Source organism: Hordeum vulgare, unplaced genomic scaffold, assembly GCF_904849725.1.
Source record: "Hordeum vulgare subsp. vulgare unplaced genomic scaffold, MorexV3_pseudomolecules_assembly, whole genome shotgun sequence".
NCBI lineage: Eukaryota > Viridiplantae > Streptophyta > Magnoliopsida > Poales > Poaceae > Hordeum > Hordeum vulgare.
Window position 1 is genome coordinate 27,675 of NW_025422759.1, and position 7,618 is coordinate 35,292.

The 7,618-nt window shown below is 44.0% G+C and overlaps 1 long non-coding RNA gene across 1 annotated transcript; it reads left to right on the forward strand.

The window, feature by feature from the left end:
• Positions 1–551: 551 nt before the first annotated feature.
• LOC123423836 lies at positions 552–7,178 on the forward strand. Its single transcript, XR_006621378.1, has 4 exons — positions 552–840; positions 1,395–2,879; positions 4,947–5,057; positions 5,572–7,178. It is a non-coding gene; the product is annotated as an uncharacterized LOC123423836 (long non-coding RNA).
• Positions 7,179–7,618: the final 440 nt, after the last annotated feature.

Here is a 7,618-nt window from a genome sequence, read left to right on the forward strand (position 1 = left end):
CCAGACGAAGGGAGTATATTTGTATTGAACATGTTTATTAGGTTTTACATTTAGATTTATATATAATAGGTGAAGGAAGTTTAGGCTAGAATCGTTAAACGGGATATACAGAGAGCAATGAGCATGATCCACGTGACGTGAAGTGTATGTCGTTGGATTCGAAAAAATGAATGGACCAAATGGAAGGAGGGGATCGATCCATGAGAGCTCAACGCTGACCAATCAGAAGCATTCGTCGATGACGAAAACCTTCTATGGCTCGCGCGCTCTTGTTGGTCCGCGCCAGAAGGAAAATTCGTTTCGAACCGGCGCGTACAGGCCCGCCAAGACCACATGAAATTTTTCATGGTTTTGAACTATTGCAGCGGGCAGGCCCATCGGTGCCAATTAAAAATGATTTTTAAGATAACCAAACACCAACCAGTAGAGACGATAGGCCCTCCTTCCCGATTCCCAACCAACCCCGCCCCCAACCCCAACCCCAACCCCATCTCATCCCCATCCCCATCCCATCCCCATCCCCATCCAGCCGCCAATGACCACCTCCCTCTCCGACAACCGGCGAGCTCCCCACTCCCAGACTCGTCGGCGACCTTCCGGCCTCCGCCTTCTACGCCACCCTTCTCTCCCTACACCCCAGATCGAATCCAGCAGCTCAGGACGAAACCCTAGCTCGATGCCATGGCCACACCAGCAGCAGTCCCTCCCTCCCTAGCCCGCGGCCATGGCGACCTAGCAGGCAAGAGGAACCTGAACCCTATCACCGGCCATGGCGAGCGTGGAAGGCACCATGGGAGAGGAGGCATGTGCTGCTGCTCAAGACCCTAAACCAGAAAGGAAGTAATAAGCTGCTCCGACCCATCTCATCCTCTCAGATTTCCTCAGATTTGGTACAAGAAAATGATCCAGCTCATTAGAGTAGTATTTTTCTGCGACGTTGCCTATTTTGTTGTTGAACTGGCCCTATTATTCTGTCAAATGAGTCTTTTTGTTTTTCCTTCTTTGAAATGAAGCATATTGCTTTCGAGTGCTAGACATCACGGAGCTGTTCTATTCTTTTGAATGACTTGTAAGAAGGAGCCAACCATTTGCCAGCTCTATTATAGTTGTTCAAAACGAAAAAAAAACAGGTTCTTGCCTACCTGAAAGATCTTTACAAAAAAATGATTTGTTATTCGCATGATCTCATCTGGTTTGGCGCCTCCCTACAATCTCACTAGAGTACGACTACTATTTTTCTCTGAAGTTGCCTATTTTGTGTATAGTGCTAGACATTATGAGCTGCTCTATTCTATTTTGTGTACATCTAGTTTGCCTCTATCAGTATTCTTTTTAAGAAGGCCGCGCATGTCTCTCCAAAATCTTCAACTTTCGGTCTCGTAATTTTTCTGTAGGCTCTTCCTCACCTCACCTTTTCTCTCTCCCTGATCGAGCACCTTCGCCATGGGAGAGGAAGGTTGTTTCATCCGCCTGCTGTACTGCTGCTCTAGGGGACATGCACCTGCTTGTTGTGCTGCTGCTCTGTACGCCATGGACATCCCTCCTCTGGTTCTCCTCGCTCGTCAAGGTAGTAAGCTGCTCTAACCCATCTTCCCCTCTCAAATTCGGTACAAGAAAATGATTTTTGTAACTGGACATCAAAAGCAGAACCGGTGTGTGTTGTTGGTCAAGCAAGAAGAAAGAAAAAAGGCATCCGTTGCCTGCAAAACAAATCTGTGTGTGTGCTGCTCTCCTCCTCCTCTGTTTTTGCTTGTGTCAATTTGCTCCAACAGCTTGCGCGCGTGTGTGCATCCATTGGGAGAGAGAGAGGCTCTTGCCAACACCTCTACAATCTCACCGGAGTTCTATTTTTCTGTGATGTTGCCTATTTTGTTGTTGAAATTGACCGTATCCCTGTGTCAAATGGATATTTTTTCCTCCATTGAAATGAAGCATATTGCTTTTGAGTGCTCACATTGACATTACTGTGGAATAAAATGTTCATTATATGCTCTTCTGTTGAATAACGTGTAAAACAGGTCCAGCCATTTGCCAAGTCTATTATATTTGTTCTAAAAGAAAAGAAAAAAAAAACAGGTTCTTGCCTATCTATAGTATATGTGTTTTCAAAAAAGCTGTATCTTTTTCTTCGAGAGAGATGCACTTCTGTATCAACATTCTTTTTAAAAAGTGACACATGTCTATCCAAAATTTTGAACTTCATGGCCTCGTATAATTTCTTGAGTTGGTGAAAGTAATTGCCGGATACTGAGAGTAACCACAACAGATAAATATGTCATCAAACCACCATGTTCTACCCCATTTTGGAGGAACAAGATTAAAGTCATACCAGCAGAATTAACTACATGAAAGGTCCATCCTTTTCAGGAAAAACCCACCGTGCAGCCCTACGAGCAAGTTCATGAGCAGAAGGATTGAGCTCAATCAATAAATTTGAATACTGGCTAGGCACACATCCACACGGAAACCAGTACTAGATCGAACAGTATTGACCATGGGTTCAGGTTGACAATGGTCATAAACCTCTCATCACTTTGGTATGTTGATTGACCTCTTTTTTGCACTGCATGTGCAGGTGCTAAACATTGGTACGTGTTGGTGGGGCTCGACAAGCTCACCCAGGGAGGGCACCCCCAAGCTGAACTCCATGGAGCCCCGCTCCAGCGTCTAGGACAGGTCTTTGTTACTGGATCCATTACTAGGACATGATTTCTTCTTTTCCTTCTCCATTTGAGATCAACATTCGTTATGTCCTTCTTGTGCAGCAGCAGCAGGATTCCATCGGTACACGAGATGACAAGGGGTTCATCGAGGTGTGTGGTGGTAGGCTCTTTCGTTGGACCCGCTGCCTGTTCGGCATCGGCTCCATAACAGTCATGGTTAGCTCCTCTCCTTCCCCTGCTCCCCTCTGGTTGCGCTCGGGTAGAACAAATACCTGCTTCATTTATATGATAGATGATAATATATGGAACATGTACGTATGGCTTCTTCAGTCTGAATTCGTGTATTTGACTCCTGCTTATATGTAAGAGCATCTATAGCAGACCTCGTATAAAGCCGATCCGCAAAAGTCGTTTGCAGTTCGCGGAAAAACCCTTTTGTGGACCGGCGTGTGCGGCAAAATATCCTTTTATGAGGGTCCATTTTACGGGGTCTGCTGGGCCGCCGCCCACGCTGGCCTGCGAAATCTATTATTTCCATTGCATTTTCAGGCATGAAAACACATTTAGTTGCTTCTTTATTTTCTTCAAAGGCATTGGATACATCATAATTCACCAAATTATTGCTAAAACAGCAAGACCAAAAAAAACAAGAACCACAATTAGACATTTTAGAAGATATCCAACTTCCATAACTGCTCCCACTAGTTGGATCAACATCTTCTCCATGCATTCATTGTTGATCCAGGGGTTCTTCATCTTGCATTCTTCATTCTTCGGCTTTGATTCTAAACAATTAGACGTTGATTCACCTCTAATATCTATTCTAATTGCACATGCAGCTGCATCGTTAGGTTCAATTATACTAAGGAGTGCACGAACATCTATTAAGTTTCTTTCTATCAATAGATCGATGTATTCTTCTTTCCAATACCAAAATTAGCATCTACCTTCCTACACAGATGAACACCTCAATAAGCTACCATAATTTAACCAAATAAGTTGACAAAGCAGAAGAGGAAGAAGGGCATACCCCGTCGTTTCTGCATTTGAAGAATACCCATCCGAGGTGCTGCCGTGTGTTGGATGTGAGCCGCAACACTGTTTCTAGGCAGTCATCGCACTCTATGAGTGGCATCGGCAAGCCGAGCCCAAGCGATGGCCGGAAGAGTCCTTGCCGGCAAACCGACGCCAGCAACTAGAGGATGGAACCAGTACCTGCATGCGGCGCTCGCGCTTTGCCGAGGCTGTGCGGGGTGCTCCCGACCAATCCATGGCTTTGGTGCAGCCAACGGTGGCTGGAAAAGCCAATCTGGTGGTCGCGACAAAACAACCACCGATTTGTAGCTTTCCGGTAAGCCGAGGCACGAGGGCGTGGTGGAGGCCGATCTTGGGACTGCGGCGGCCCACCGTCATGATCCGGACGGCTGGTACGGCCGGAATCGAAGGCGGCACCCGGCGGCGGTAGGTGGGGGAAAAGCGCGGGTGAAATGTCCCACCAACTAACCGCTTAGATATATACAGGGCACCGACGGGGTGGGCGGAAGAACCTGCATTTTCGCGGGTTAGGGTGGGCATTTTGTCGCGCCCCGCAAAAAAAAATTACGGGCCGGACGCGGTAGTGGGGTCTGGTCTAGCAGCATTTTCCGCCTTGACCTGTATTTTGGCGGTTATTTTGCGGGTTCGGCCCTTTTAGGGGGTCTGCTAGAGATACTCTAATAGTACTATGGTGACCATAGGTTGCCATGAGCCCATGACATGGTCATCTATCAAGACCTAAAATATTTGAGAGGTCAACCTGGAAGACTGAATTTGTGCATGTAGCAGCACTCTCCAGTCTCGCGAGCATCAAGTTAATTTTGCAAGTACGATTCCTCGTGCAATTCTGGCTAGACTTGGATCACCTGAAACGAAAAATTACTTGAAGAAATAAATAACGGTCTGCATACATCCGAGTAATCAACTAGTTAATTGTTTGTCGGGTCAACATGTGAGAAATAATTCCAAGGCATGTGGAGGACTTTGTTTCCATTTTTCAGTTAGCCGCATGGTTGATCTGGTTCATTTGCAGTAGTACACATACAAGTTGTCAAAACTAGCGCCTTTCCTGCTCCACTGCCAGTGATAGCAGCAGTAGTCTCACTTTAGATTGTTGGACGTGTGACACTAGCTGTACCCATGCTTGTGACGTTCAATACTTTAAATTTCAGTATCGGCCATTTCCTATTTTCGGATTGTTATCATAATACTTTGACATGGAAATAATGTTTTTTTTTCAATTTACAGAACCAACTAGCCTGTCCTTCCATTTGTGGTATTGATGGCCATGGACCACGGTTCTAGTAGTCGGCAAAGCACGTATCTACTAACTGCTCCTATCCAGGATGCGTGCAAAAGGTGTCACATCATCGCGTTCCTATTCTCATCCCCCCGGCAAAACATCATTGTACACAATGTTGATGCAACAATTGCAACTTGCAAGCTCTATACTAGTTTCAATGGAACCTGGGACTAGCATAGGCCCTGGGACTAGCCGGGGTCCAAACATATATTTTATATTCAAATACAGTTGGAGTGAATCATCATGTCTGTGTTGCTGGGTTAGTGTAGAATATAGCCCATTCTTTCTAAATTAGAGACTTGGTGGCTGGAGTAGGCACTATGTAAACTGGGCATCCTATCATTATTCGGATTCAGGAAAAACAGTATAGCTCAACATGTGAATATATGTCCAGTTCTTTTTGGTTTTCATGTAAATGGTGATAATTTGGAATATATCAAACCATAGCCTGTCCTTACACGATTACACACTTCCCATGTCCATTAGCCTGCTCATGTTTGTTACTACTTCCTAATATATATACATGTTGGTCTTTGTCAGTGTCATGAATTAAATTGTTACATTGTCAAGGTTCCCCTGGAGGTTGGGGCACACCGTGGATGGCTTAAACCCGCCCTTCTTCAGTTACATTCTAGATTGTGGTGCTGATCTCAGTCAGGAAAAGGAAGAGAACATTATTGTTCTTCATCTGTCCGTGAAGAAAGGTACTAGCAACTGCTACTACAACCTAGTACAAGAACTTCCTTTTATCACACTTGCTGCTGCTTTTTACTAGAATTGTCACATATGAGTTGCCATTTGTTATTTTCGTTTTGTTTTGGGGGCCTGCTATATTATAAATACCAAGTTATACCTGAGTTTTTGTCAAAGTATTACTTGAAAGTACAAATGAATTTTGAATGAGTGGAAAACTTAGTAGTAGGCTCATTTTATTAGTTTTCTTCAGTACGATCATGCCTTGTTTTCGTATCATTTTGTTTATGTTGGCAGAATTATTGCACATAATTATAGTTCACATATGATGTTGCATTCGGAAATCGATTTGAACTCATTGAGATGCTCAAGGAGTCACAAACACTCGTCTTGCAATGCAAGCACTTGTGCTGATGACCATCCATCCTTGGTACATTTAATTACATGGCAATTTCTAGGATTCTGGGTTGCGCTGATGGTCTCTAATGCAAGCACTTGTGCTTCTCGTGGTGATTATGGTAAAATAATTAGTGGATTTAGCCCTCAATTTTAGTCCTATGAGTTTTTGTCTTTTGCCGGGTATTGTGTTGCATGCGCTGGAGTGTTTCCCTTGTCGACGTGCTGGGTAATGTGTGTGCTGGTTGCAGTTGGTCCTTGGTTGATCTCCATGCCAGTGGTTGGAATGTTTTGGCTGTGTGATATGTGTGATGGTTTACCAGGCTTTGTTATAAAGAAGCCCCTTATGGCATGTCCTCTAAAACACTATAACTCTGATTCGTCTACTAGTGATGACATGGTTGTTTGATTCCTAGGGTTGTTATCAAATTCTGGCATGTTCTGTCCTATGTACCCTAACAGTGCATTCCTGATATCAATCGTTCCTATGATCATGTACAGTTCATTTGGTCATTTTCACTGTTGCTTGATCATCTATTGTTGCTCGATTGTCTAAATCTTCTTGATTTGGAAAGCTAGACATGCTATTTCCTAACTGCTAGCTCCATAACAGAACATGTATTTCTTTTCACTCATTCATGACTCTCATTTTAATGGGTTTTGTCAATGAAACAATGCAAGATAGGAGTGGGATCACTGAATTGTTTTACATAGATTAGATGACCGGCCGATTGCTATTTTGTTGTGTGCATGTTTACTGGACACATACATTACACTTTTTTTAGCTTGCTCATTATAGACTGGACATTGGTCATGTGGAAGGACTAGCAGACGGATGGCTGCTTGCCCATCCTAGCAAACATGGTGAGCTTCCCCCCTCCTCCACATCTGCATAGCACGCACAGTTTGTATGTTTTGGTTTTCTCGCGTGATTTGAGAACAAAGGCGCAAGCATGGTTCAAAGTAGACTACTCTCCTCTGCTGGTATGGTCACTCGGTTCTGAACTTTAAATTGTATATAATCTTAAAGTGGAGTAATCCCCTGTATCAAATCTGACTTCACCATGATTTGAGTGGAATAATAAGAAGAATATGCATAGCTTCTTGTTGTTAGTTTGTTTGGCATAAAAATTAACATGCGGTGACAATTCTTTTGTTAGTTTTTTATCAAGGCGTGGGAAGTTGTGTCTCTTGATGCGACGACCATCACAGACAAACCGCCAAGTGCTATTGGCAAATGATAGAGGGTCAATTCCTCTGCTTCATGGCGAAGTATCCCAATAGAACACCGCTCACCTTGAGGTCTCTTCAAGGTCGTTGGGACGCTATCAAGCCGGTTTGTAGCCGTTGGGCTGCTTGCTTGGAATAAGACCGCAATGCACCACCAAGTGATACCGTTGAATTGAACTATGTGAGTTCTTTCTCACGTTGTACTTTAAATGTTTGAAACATGTTTCATATGTTGAATTTTGTTTTTGTTTTTTAGGAGTAATTGTGCAAGAAAGGTACAAGGACATGGAAGCTTCCC